Source organism: Nylanderia fulva, unplaced genomic scaffold (genome assembly GCF_048542155.1).
Source record: "Nylanderia fulva isolate GAGA-0341 unplaced genomic scaffold, ASM4854215v1 Scaffold52, whole genome shotgun sequence".
Classification (NCBI taxonomy): Eukaryota; Metazoa; Arthropoda; class Insecta; order Hymenoptera; family Formicidae; genus Nylanderia; species Nylanderia fulva.
In genome coordinates this window covers 268497-283419 of record NW_028190610.1, presented here as the reverse complement: position 1 = coordinate 283419, position 14923 = coordinate 268497, and positions in this window count along the sequence as shown.

Below are 14923 nucleotides of genomic sequence, written 5' to 3'. Positions count from 1 at the left end.
GAAGGGAAAAAAAGGGAGAGAAAATGACGGGGTAAAAAGCTGGGAACCAATATCGAAAAGCGAGTTTTCCGGTATCAGCTGTGAGCAATAGTTTCTAATAAAGTACGATATAATCCTCGATACCCTCTGTAATGCTAGTCGTCCTACATATTCGTTGGGTGTGGCGAAATCAAGACTCGGCTGGTTACTGACTTCATATTAACTCCCAAATGAATAGAAAATGCCCCGAGGGGTCGATTTGTTTCCTGGGGTATGAAGGTATCTCGCAGATTGCGCGGAAAACTCGTTCGCAGCCTGAATATTATGATACTTGGTGAATATGGGAAAATAAAAATTTATATACACAAGAGCTTGATAAAACATCATTTTTTTAAATATATGTGGAGTAAAAAATATGTGGTGATCAGAAAATTCAACAATTATTTTTTTGCTTGCGAGAAAAATTTTATTAATTTTTTTTTATATAGATTTTCGCTTACTTAATATTATGATATTTGGTGGTTTGTAGAAAAATAAAAGATTATAAAAATACACAAGTTTGTGATAAAATAATTTTATTTTTGTATATGTGGAACTGAAATGTTTATAAAATAAGTGAGGAACAAATAAATATATATAATCTGAAAAGTTATATATATTTTAAAAATAAACTATATTTTTTGCTTGATTGAAAAACTATTATTTCATGTATATTGACTTTTGTCTACAATATTATGATATTTGATATGAGTATAAAGAAATAAAAAATTTTAAATACATAAAAGCTCGTTAAAATAATAATTTTTTTTTTCAATATCTGTGGAACTAGATATGTATATTTACATAAATGTGAAACAAAAAATATAGTGATTTAAATATTAAAATTTTATATATTTTAAAAGATACTATATTTTTCGTCTGAAAGAAACTTTATTTTATATATAGTCTTTTGTCTTCCTTTTAGAATTTGAAAAAAAACTATAAGCGGAAAATTAATAACATTCGATAATTTATACGAAAATAATTACAATAATAAGGAAAGAATAATAATAATATTTGAGAGAGTGTATATATAAAATTTAAAGTATTCAAATTAAAAATTTGAAATGTGTGAGAAGCAAAGTTTTGTTCAGTATTAATTTCAAGCTCGATGTTCCTTTTTTTAATATTCGTAAATTAAAATTTTGCTAAATCCCATACATAAAAATATTTAAATATATCGGTTTATCGGTACAGAAAGTTGCCATCGGAAAACGGGTTTCGCATGTTCGTGTTAAGCCGAACTCGAGACAACTTTATCTCGAATAAAGCGTGGGTATACATACATCATGGTGCGTGTTACATCGATTCTTTCCGTCGAGATATAATAGTAACACGCAACAAACCGACCAGACAAACTTTTGTTAATCTCCGGCGATTAAGCACGCGAGTTATATCGCCATGGCGTGTTTTTGTCGATTTTTGTTTCTTAACTATCTACGTAGATTGAAAAAGGGAGATAGACCGAATCCGATAAAATCGAAATTTATTATCAAAATCGTCTAACAAATCTCGCTATTCGAAGCTGTCACTTTGTCATTTTAGCATTTTAATTTATTAGATCATTTCCCATATATGGTAATATTAGTGTTGTGCTTAGATGATTTTAAAATTAGCTGGATAAAGATGAGATAAAAATATACAAATTTATCTTAAATAAGATGGAGATTATTTTGTTTTAAATATAGCTAGATAAAAGATAAAATTTTATTTTTAAGACCGCTTATGTAAACACAATTAAAAAAAATTGTAAGTTATAAAAGGAATATAAAAATATATTTATATTTTTATTTGTAAGTTTCTATTGCTTATTGTTTAAGTTCTGCTACTCAATAATAATATTTAAGTATTTTTATGTGTTATGACTCTAAACCAAATTATCTGAACATTATTCTAGATAATTTAATATACTCTTTTCATCTAAAATACAGATATAGATATTACATATTTTATTATCTATTTAAAGATAAGCCAAAACTTCATCTAGATGATTATCTATATAATGTTATTTAGACAACAGCAAACATTGAATTGATGGAACAAATTAAGCTGTTCCTAAGGTCGTCGTGTTTTTCCAATAAAACGATCATTTTTCTGCACCCTTTCCTTTTTATTAGCTGAATAGAGTAGTAAATGTTTTTTCACGACTAAAATACATATAGGAACAAAGCCGGAAACAGCCAATTTTATGTCAAAAATTTCTTTCAACTTTGTTTTCAACATAAAATCGATAGATTCTGGTTTTGTTTTTATATGTACTGTATGATCCTGGAAAAACATTTATTATTTTATTCAACCGCTAAAAAGAGAAGAGTGGAGAAGAAAGATCGTTGTTTTATCGATAAAACAAGATGGCGTTCGGATCCTCTCAATCTTAATTTTCCAAATAATCCTACAAATTAATGAAAAATAAATGTAAAAAGATGTGAAGATAATTGCAATTTAATAAATAATTTATTAGAGAGAGGAAGAGACATTGAAAAATACTTTAGTCCAAACATTCGCGTGTTTTCGAATAATATCGGCGCGCGAAAGGATCGACGAGCTGTTATTTCTTGAAAAAGCGTGTGTTACATCAGCATCGGGGCTGTTAGTGACGGCAGCGCAGTCTCTCGGGGAAAAATATGTTATTGCGAGAGAATGCGAATTAGCCCGCGGTTCTTCCTATATCGCAAAGCTCTCGTCTCTCCACGCACGCGGCCGCGACAGGTATGGCGACAATGTGAGAGAGAACGCGTCCTTTATATAACGCAATGATCGGCGGGGAAATATCCGCCCTGCTCCGACGAAGCCGCGGAAAATGAGTCGGGTATGAGTAAAACACACTCCGGGCGATCCTTCATTCTCTTTCATATTCTAACATCCTCGAAGAGATTATATTCCCCGGCGACGCAAGACAAAGCTGTTGCTATCGGAATGCGCAATTTATTTATGTGCCGGGAAAATATAGTTTTTCACTTTTCGAAGCGCGAAGGAGAAAGAATAGGAAAAATTGTATTATTTTCACATATATTGATATATTACATATGTATACACATCAATATATATATATATCATATATATATATATATATATATATATATATATATATATAGATTATTTATTATATTTATACAATAATATAATAATATATCATATATTATATATTATATAATATTATATAATATAAAATATATTATTTAATATATAATATATATATTATAATATATATATATATATGTATAATACTGAAAAAATTGTCAACATGACTAAACCTTTCAACTAAATTATTATTTTGTTAATTGAACATAGGTATGTATATTAGTATTTTTTTAAGTCAAATACACGTTTTTTGTTAGATTTAATATGTTATATTTAATTTCAATATTTTTACAATTTTTTCAAAGTGTATTATAATATTAGCAATATATAATATAATATATCAATATTTTAAATGAAATATCGATATTGAAATTCAATAATATTAATATTACTGAAATCGTGACCTATGATATTAATTAACCGTGATATCACAAGCTATTAAGAATTAATAAGCAAAACATTGCTTTTTGCAATATTATTATTCTCCGTGCTAATGAAATAATTAATTTCACTGTCGACTTTCTCTTAATGAAAAAGATCAAAGATAGTTTTCATTTACTCTCTGCAATTCTCTTTCTCTCTCTCCCTATATATATATATTATACATCTATAACATTTTTTAATAAAATTGCATTTTTACTAAAACAAATTCCACTTAAACTAAATTGAAGAATGCGGCTTTGTCATGCATTTTCTTTGAATTTTAGCTTCAGAGAAAAGAGGAGTATAATAATTTAATTTTTTCTATACATTGTTTCAATCTCGAATAAATTTTCTAATTACTCCAAAGTTATTATTAATATCTCGATATTTTCTAAGAAAAAATCCGTTTCGTCATCGATAAAATCGTCGAATTAAAATGCAAAGAAATCTTGAAGTTTAAGTATTTATAGTATTTAAATTTTCTTTCTTTCTTAATTGTCGCAATAACATCGCTTGTGGCTCTATTGGCTGAGAGGAATGGAGTGTAGATCGTATTTATATTTATATTAAATATTTAGAAAATTCAGTAGCGATGGGTTTAAGTATCTTGCAAGTACGTTCAAATTTTTTTGTTTTGTTTCGAACTCTCATCTGATTGTATGGAAAAAAAGAACTCTTTCCAGACAAGATAAGTGAAACTCTCCGCAAGTATTCCTACCACAAAAAACAAATTGCCGGGAAGATCGCTAAAGTCGCACGTGTCGATACGTCAGCGTGTTAGTTAGTTGACAATAGTCTTAATCGTGACTTCACGGATCGCGAGGTATTCCGCTGAAAAGAACAGTGAGAGAGAGAAAGAAAGAGAGAGAGAGAGAGAGGAGAGCGGTCGACTTCAATAGAATAACTTAGCAGTCTCGTTTATCCTTCCGCTCGCGCTGCCTCGCTCTCGCTTCGTTTGTTCTCGAACTCGACGGGCGATTAATTAACGAGCGCTCGACAAACGATCGAAGTGCCGTGTAGAAACTACGAAAGGGAAGCGGTGTCGCTAGGGCGTCGCTCAGACTGTATATACACCCGGGTATCTGTCCCGCGCCTAATTAAACCAGAGTTGAATCATTACCGGGAGGAAGGAGGGAGGGAGAATGTGGAGGCGAAAGGACGACAGGGCTAGCTAGTCTTCTCTCGCACCTCTATAAAGGATAATGCTGTTTCTAAATGCTGCTACTCTTGCAATTTATCCGGGATAATGTGTATATGGAATTAGAAATTTTATGAAATTTAAATATTTATAAAAAAACATCATATTTATATTTTTCAATATTTATACTATTTATATTTATATTAAATATTTGGATAATTCAGTAGCGATGGGTTTAAGTATCTCGCGAGTACGATCAATTTTTTTTGTTTTGTTTTGTTTTGAACTCTCATTTGATTGCATGAAAAAAGAAAGAAAAAATGCTTTCAAGTAGATTGGAACCTGATACTGGGGCGAGATAGGTTCGAACTTTCTATATTATATATATATATATATATATGTATATATATATTAGGAATTGTATTTTACGAAAAAAATATAAAATAAATTTTAAATACAAGTAACATTACCCAAGTGCCACTCGTCGATTTTGATATACTTAGAATATGTTGTAGTCTAGGTCAAAATAAGAGACACGTATTTTTTTATACGTGCCTATACGGCCGTTAAAGTGGTAAAAACCCTCTTGAAGAAAAATAGGTTTTTATCTTTCTAAGCAAATATCGTCGAAACAGTAGGAGATATAAAAAAAAATTTCAAACAAAATTTTTATGGTTACTAATGTACTTTAAAACTGTGCAATCAAATTTTTCGAAAATTTTATATTTTTCGAAAATTTCCTTCCCTCTCTCAATTTTTGAAAATTAAAAAATTTTGTTTATAGTATAACTTATAGTATATTTAACAACAAATTCAACCATATATGATAAAGTTGTATTCCGAAGTCGCAGTATTCAGAAATACGTTTGAAGTACTTCTGTATATCGCTATACACGCGCTCTGTCCGCCTTATGACTCTTGCTATTCATGGCAATAGCTTTGTTTGTAATTTCACAGAGATTACCATAAAAGACGGGCTCTTGAAGGATTTAATTGAAAAAATAAGTATATATAATAATATATACTATTAGTTATACTATAAACAAAATTTTTTAATTTTCAAAAATTGAGAAGGGGAGGAGGATTTCGAAAAATTTGATTGCACAGTTTTAAAGTACATTAGAAACCATAAAAATTTTGTTTGAAAATTTTTTTTATATCTTCTACTGTTTCGACGATATTTGCTCAGAGAGATAAAAACCTATTTTTCTTCAAGAGGGTTTTCACCACTTTAACGGCCGTATGGGCACGTATAAAAAAATACGTGTCTCTTATTTTGATCTAAACTACAACATATTCTAAGTATATCAAAATCGGCGAGTGGCACTTGGGTAGTGTTACTTGTTAGATAATTCAGTAGCGATGGGTTTAAGCATCTTGCAAGTACGATCAAATTTTTTGTTTTGTTTTGAACTCTCATCTAATTGCATGGAAAAAGAAAAAGAAAAAATACTTTCAAGTAGATTGGAATCTGATATTGGGACGAGATAGGTTCGAACTTTCTGTAAGCATTCCGTAAATCAAGAGCAATACTTCCGAATACATTTAGATCTGGATTAAATACATATACATATGTTTGAATATTTTATGAATACTTATGAGATATATATTATATTGTATTATTAAAATATCTATTATTTGCAAAAACTGGGAATTATCAGGTTTTTTTTTAAATTCAGGAATACTTATGTAATTTTATTGAGATTCAAGGAAATTTTTTCAAATATTGTGTCTTTAATAATTTTACTCTTATTTCATGGAAAAAATTGTTTAATTTTTTAAGTAATATTTACATAAATTAATATTCCTTTAAGATGTTTGTAAATTATTTTTGGTTTTATATTTTTATTCTATATTTTTGCAGATATCCTTCTTGTTTAGACATAATGATTCAATAGTACTTTGTTTTATATTGTCCAAAAATTAATTTCACGATTAATAAATCAATATTAAATATTAAAAACTGCATTCTTGGTAACTTTCTTTGCAATTGTATGAATAGAAATTACATAAAAATACATAGAATAAAAAACTTATTAAAAAAAATTGCGTTTACAAATTTTCTTATTTTATCTAAAATTTTAAAAATATTTGCAATTTTTTTGCAATATTTGAGTAAATATCCTGATGTACTTATATGTATAAATAAAAGTTTCGATTCTTTACGATAGAAAGAGTTTTCTTTCAATCAAAAATTCGAATATAATTATTTCAGATTCGATTACTCTTCGCGAGAATACACAATAGGTATATCAAATATTATTTATGAATATTATTCGAATGCTAGAAGATAAAACTCGATTATTGCATTTAATTAAAACTTTCTAATTTTGATCCCATTCCTAATATAAAATTAATTAATTCGAAATAATTGTTTATTATTATCATCGCGATAAATACGAGATGAATAAATCCTGTTCAATAAATCCTCGTCATCGTTTGTCAGTTTCTCATAAATTAACATCACAAATGAACATCCACGCATATCTATCTATCGCGGATTGCGTCATTCAATGCGCCATGAATTCGCGAATTATTGGCTCGTTTTCTCTCACGTTTCCCTCCTCCTCGCTAATTATCGCGGCGCGATTGCCGGCAGCCTATTTATATAATCCGCGCGCACCTAATCTAAGCTCAATTAGGCGCGCCAAGCGGATTATATGCACCCACTTAGAACCGAATTAGTCTCTGGTCCCTTCCTCTCCCTTTCGGCGCCGCGATCTCTCCGACGCTAATCTGCGAATCGCGCGCGATGTATATCCGGCACTCTGAAACGCGGCTTAATTAGACGTGCGCGCGTTCAAATGCCGCCTCGATCCCTGAATTTCGACTCCGTCGTCGTACATAACATATACGCGATATATATAGTTTCCGATATACTGTGCGCGATTTAATTCGCTGTCGCGCGAGTTGTAATTAACCCACACACATACATATATATATATATATATATGTGTGTGTGTGTGTGCGAGACAAGATCGAAATCAAGAGCAACTACTATGATTTGCTTGTCGCTGCATGCAGCCGATGAAAGCCCGAAGCGAAAGTTTACTACGAAAACTGTCAGAGTTGCTTTAATTGCTTAACTGTTTCGTGACCTAAATATGTATGATACATATAGAGAATACTTCTGCATATAAATTATATAGCAAGTATATTATTTTATTTTACAGGTAAATTTATTTTACAAGAAATTTTAAATGTAATAAAATAAAGAAATATGTATATATTATATAATAAATATATAATTATTTTTTTACATTTTATATACAGGGTATTTTTAAAAAAGTGCACAAAATTTTAGACTTTTTTTGTTTAAAATTAAAAGGGTTTTATATAAATATTTACTCTTATATCTCTCCCTGAGGAGTTACACTTCTGCAAAAGGGAAGGTAAAATTAGGTTTTTATTTTTTTTTCTTCAAAACTATTTATTTTACGAAAAAAATTTAATGAAATAAAATGTTTTTTAAGTAATTAAGCTGTCTAACGCATATTTTTAGATGATCATATTTTGATCGATTAAAACGTTCTAATAAAAAATTGAATAGGGGTTGTTAGTTTCATCTCCTTATAATAGTACGTGAAGATTTAAAAAATATTAATTAATATCCTTTTTATCATTGGAGAGTATCAACCAAATTTTATATTTTTAACTTGTTCAAAATTAGAGAAAAAATTGAAAACCTAATTTGAAAAACCCTCTTTAATTTTCGATAAAAGAAATTTTAATTTTACACTTAGAAACATCCTGTACAGATTATATATAATTATTAGATTAGATTATACTATATATATATATATATATATATATATATAGATTAAGTGAAGAGAGCGTTTATTAAACAGAAATTACGGGAATTGCTAAATTTTTTTCGTAAAATATATATATATAGATTATACTATATATATATATATATACATATATAGATTATATATTTTCTATTATAAAAAATATAATAAATTGACATCGTACTGGCTTAACCAACGTTTCACTATGTTTTAACTAATTATGACTGAAGAGACGCAAGTAAGCGTCGAAACGTCTCATTGTAAAGTAGATTTATACGATTTTTTTGATGTAATATGCTCATGTTGTTTTATTATCTCTAATTTATAATAAATTATTATAATAAATAAATTATTATGTATATATATATAAAATTTCTTATAGATTATATAAATAAATCTGAAATTTCTTTTATAACAATTAAAACAAGATTTTATTTTTCAATAAAAAGTGATACATTACATTTTAAAAGCAGTTGCATTTGGAATCAAATTTACTTACTCAATACTCGTATTATGTATATATGTATATATATATATATATATATATATATATATACATATATACATAATATGAGTATTGAGGTATATATATATATATATGAGCGCGTGCGCATGTGTGTGTAGCATAAAGAGAAGATCGTAATTCGCCCTTAGCTTGAATTCTTCTCCTAAGATTTAAAGTTCGACTGCTTGGCGACCCGACCCCGGGTGCGAGGGATTCACGTGCTAATTAATCCGCGCCCCATTTATAAAGCTGTAACACCAAATGGAGACCAAGTTTGAAAGTGGCTGCCATCGCGAAGCTACGCGGGACGGGGGTGGAAGGAGGGAAACGCGAGCGGATGGTTGGTATATTAAAGGGGTGCCCGATCGTTCGTCACGGGGGGACGATCGTTTATAAGCCGAGCGGGTTCATGATTCTCTTTAGTGCGCCCATATTTCGTCCCGTGAAATTCAATCTTCCGTTGTACCCAAGACATTTCCCGTAATTTCTGTTTAATAAACGTTCTCTTCACTTAATTCCTTTCAATTAATGTATTAATAATTTTTCTATATGTATTAATATTAATAATTAAGGTCTTAAGAGGATGTCGGAGTAGTTTTTTAAGAAATCATAATATTTTCATTTTTTTATTTGTATTTTGATTGGCTATACAGATTGATAAATCCTTTTCCACAATTGAAATATTAATATTAACAAACCGCGTTAGCTTATAATTTTAGGTAACAAACAATCTGTGTAGTTAATGAATAGATTTACCGAATCTAATCTTACTTATCGATCGATAAAGCAGAATTAATTAAAATATTTTGATTTTTTAAATTTATATTTTGATTGGCTATACAGTTTGATAAATCTTTTTTTCCACAATTGAAATATTAATATTAACAAACCGCGTTAGTTTATAATTTTAGGTAATAAACAATCTGTATAGTTAATAAAAAAATTTACCGAATCTAATCTTACTTATCGATCGATAAAGCAGAACTAATTAAAATATTTTAATTTTTTAAATTTATATTTTGGTTGGCTATACAGATTAATAAATCTTTTTCCACAATTAGAGTATTAATATTAATAAATCGCGTTAGCTTATAATTTCATGTAATAAACCATCTGTATAGCCAATAAATAGATTTAATTATAGTCGAATCTAACCTCACTTTTCGATCGATAAAACAAAACTAATTCGGCAACCTCTGAATGATTTTAATAACAGATTTGCAAAACGCTGACATGAAATAACATAAAATAATTTAAAAAACATTTATTAATTGTCGTATTAAAAAATTATTTTGAATAGATGAATATTTCAAATAATTAAAAACAACAAAAGTGTACATACTTTATAGTCAAATTTTTTTAAATAACGTGATTAAAAGTTTTCTTTATACAAAAATTGAAAAATTGTAATATTCGTCAAAAAGTATATTTCAAAAACTGCATATCTGTATGTCGAAAAAATTCCAACCTTTAAATCTTTGAGTAACATTTACTGTACTTTAGCAAGTTCAAGAAAAACTATTATGCATAATTTTCCTTTATTACTTCCTCGAAATGCATCGTATTTCGATTCTTCGAAATAACGCAGAATTATCATAGAGAAAGAAAAAAAGAGATCAAGGTGTCGGTGTTTTCGAGAGAAAAGCATTCCCAGAAATATGCGAAACCACCGTGAAGAACATAAAATCCGATCTATCGATATCCTTCGTCTAGAATAGGTGCATTGATTATGGGACGGTTTAACAGTACGAGATTTCTCAGCGAAAAAAAGTGCAGAAAGAACAGATGTAGATTTCCTTGTTTCCTAACCAGTCAAGCATATCGACACTGAATGAAAAAAAAAAAAAAAACATCGTTACCACCATCAATGATATGAGCAGGAAACGAGATAGAGCACAACAAACATGTGAATAATACGCTAAACGTCAAGGATAGACTGTAATAATTGTAATAATAATAATAATTTTTTATTACAAATAATTAAGTTGTAATAATAATAATAATTAATTTAAGTTTGTAATAATAATAATAATTATTATTATTATTTATTAATAATAATAATAATTATTATTATTAATAAATTTAGAAAATTATAAAAAATGAAGAAACATATAATAACTAACAATAAGTATATTAATATACACTTTAAATTTAAAATATACATGTACACTTTAGACAGTATACCTTCTTTAATGAGAGCGAGAATGAAATTTAGGGCGCAAGAATAAAGTTTTATGCAAACTAATTAATTTGCTCATTAGAATAGAAGCAGAACGGCGTATAAATGGTTGGACAGGTATTTTTTTGAAACCCCCGCCAGGAATAAAGATAGAATGGCGTTAAACGAATTCCGAGAGGAGGAACGGGACCGAAGAAGCTAGAAGAAAGAAAGAGAGAGACAGAGAGAGAGAGAGAGAGTCGGGAATGAGGGACGTTTGTAATGCTAATTATATGGCTTTTCTTATAACGCTCGGGTACCGCTTTCATGGCCCAGTTTAACTGACGATCTCGCATTGTGTTCTTCATCCCTTCGTGATCTACGAGCGTATCTTTGCAACCGGTATCGTGCAACGAGTACTCTCTTTCTCTTTGTGCTCGCGGTATTATGCGCTCTCACGGTAGATTGAGGTTTGAAAGAGAGAGAGAGAAGGTTAATATTCGCGTATATTTCGTATATATTTGCGATTCGGTACATTTACAATCGCGGATCTAAAAAGACTCGTAGAGAAATATTTTTTTCAGAGATATGCAGAGTGGCTTATTTTAATTTATCCACTCAAATATCTCGAAGTCTGTACGTTTAAAAAGAAACACTTTAGACAAAATTAAAAATAAATGTGAGACGACCCAACTGGCTTAAATTAATTCTTATTATTATTTGTTTGATGCCATGTACAAGAAAAGACAACGTTTCGACCTTAGGTTTAGGTCCTTATCAAGTCTAAAATTAACATTAATTTAGGAAAAGAGAGATTGCTGAAATGTTTTTTATAAAAAAATTTAATAACACGATCAACCTACAGAAAGACACAGAGAATTTGAATCCGATCTATGATAGAATAATCAAAGCTGTTTAACTTAGTTCGTCTTTACCATCCATACCGAACGTTTACGTGACACAATATTTATATTGAAATATGTAAAATGGAACAAAATTAATTATATATTGCACTTAAGAATTTATAAGGTACGTTTTAAATTGGTATTATAATCTTGGTTTGCGCTTTACTTTCTTAAAAATCAAAATTCTTGTATGTACATCTATTGTATTTTTTAATGTTAATTTTAGACTTGATAAGGACCTAAACCTAAGGTCAAAACGTTGTCTTTTCTTGTACATGGCATCAAACAAATAATAATAAGAATTAATTTAAGCCAGTTGGGTCGTCTCACATTTATTTTTAATTTTATTCATCACTGGCGATACAAGATATCTACTATTAACTTTAGACAAAAGTTATTTAATTTGAAGGGGGACAGAAGATGGCACTACTGACTTTTCTGTAGAGCGTTTTTCAAGGTCATTTGTTTTTTTAAATGGAATCACTATTTTTTTATATAAGTTACAATATTTTTTTTACAATATTCTGTATAAAAAATTACGAAAGTAAGATGGCCGAAAAGTGAACAGTTTAGATATTTCATAGTTTATGTAAAATTATGTCAAACTTATTTAAGAAAAGATTTTGAGAAATAATCTTCACTTGATTGCTGTTTTGTCAAAAAGAACTTTCTGTTTTATTATACGTATATGTAACAACTTTTATCGTAGTTTCTTACATTTTCACCATTATATTTGGGGACATTGTGAATTGGGAAAATTCTAGTTTAGAGCTAATAAACGTTCTTCTCTCTCTTTCTCCTGCAGTTCTATGATATTTATTGTATTCGAGGACCATAAGTTTCACCGTGAGGAGGATAAGCTGCAATGACGCGAGGACAATAAGGGGACTAAACTCTATTAGGAGCGTCGCGAATGGAGCAGAAGCCGTCTTTCCTCCGGCGCGCGTATCGATCGATTCCTGGTGACCGTCTGCGAGAGATCGGAGAGCCGAGATTACTTTCATCGTTTTATGCCCGTTACGTGCCACGTCGCGCTGGCTGACTCCACGTTCTCTTCGCTCCGGAGGAAAACTTTCCTTCCTTCCGCGCTAGGAGAGCATCCTCGCGTTCCTCTTTCTTCCGGTCGGCCAATCAGCGCTCGCGGACGCGCTATCGGCGACAATAAAAGATTAGGCTAGGTGGACTCCCGACGGGAGTGACCCATCTTTTACGGAATAGAGAGAGAATAGCTGACTCGCGAGTTTCCCCGTTTTACGTGCCCGACGTAACCGTCGCTAATTACAACGTCGTTAACTCGCTTGGACAACGGAACGAGCTCTCCGAGGTCCTGAAGATTTCGGCGAATTCCACACACTTAGCCTCCCTGTTTAATTAATGTCTTTGAAAACAATATAATTGTCGCTGAATTGTGTGAGAAAGATGAATGCAAGTTAATCACTCGATTGCAATATTATCTGTTTTTTTATTTGCCCCCCGCCCCCCGCTTATTTTGTCCCCCAAGTTGTGTTAATTCAATAAAAAAGTTAAATAAATATACATTAATTACGTACTCACCAAATTCAAATTTATGAAACAACATTTTTATACCTTGCTAGCGTACGGAAAAAAATTAAGGAAAAGGGGGGCAAATTCCACATACTTAGCCCCCCTATTTAATTAACGTCTTTGAAAATAATATAATTGTCGCTGAATTGTGTGAGAAAGATGAATACAAGTTAATCACTCGATTGCAATATTATCTGTTTTTTTATTTGCCCCCCGCCCCCCGCTTATTTTGTCCCCCAAGTTGTGTTAATTCAATAAAAAAGTTAAATAAATATGCATTAATTACGTACTCACCAAATTCAAATTTATAAAACAAAATTTTTATAACCTGCTAGCGTACGGAAAAAAATTAAGGAGGAGGGGGGCAAATTCCACACACTTAGCCCCCCTATTTAATTAACGTCTTTGAAAACAATATAATTGTCGCTGAATTGTGTGAGAAAGATGAATACAAGTTAATCACTCGATTGCAATATTATCTGTTTTTTTTATTTGCCCCCCGCTTATTTTGTCCCCCAAGTTGTGTTAATTCAATAAAAAAGTTAAATAAATATGCATTAATTACGTACTCACCAAATTCAAATTTATGAAACAACATTTTTATACCTTGCTAGCGTACGGAAAAAAATTAAGGAAAAGGGGGGCAAATTCCACATACTTAGCCCCCCTATTTAATTAACGTCTTTGAAAATAATATAATTGTCGCTGAATTGTGTGAGAAAGATGAATACAAGTTAATCACTCGATTGCAATATTATCTGTTTTTTTTATTTGCCCCCCGCCCCCCGCTTATTTTGTCCCCCAAGTTGTGTTAATTCAATAAAAAAGTTAAATAAATATGCATTAATTACGTACTCACCAAATTCAAATTTATAAAACAAAATGTTTATACCCTGCTAGCGTACGGAAAAAAATTAAGGAGGAGGGGGCAAATTCCACACACTTAGCCCCCCTATTTAATTAACGTCTTTGAAAACAATATAATTGTCGCTGAATTGTGTGAGAAAGATGAATACAAGTTAATCACTCGATTGTAATATTATCTGTTTTTTTATTTGCCCCCCGCTTATTTTGTCCCCCACGTTGTGTTAATTCAATAAAAAAGTTAAATAAATATGCATTAATTACGCACTTATTAAACTCAAATTTATAAAACAAAATTTTTTAAATTTTAATAAAATACAATTTTTTGTGGAGGGGGGCTTACCCACTCAGCCCCCCAATTTTTTTCCGTACACTAAAAGAGCATAAAAGTTTTGTTTCATGAATTTGATGAGCGTGTAATTTAAGCGCAAAATTATATAATTTTTTTATTGAATTTCCACAACGTCAAGAGTGGAGGGGTACCAGCTAGACAAA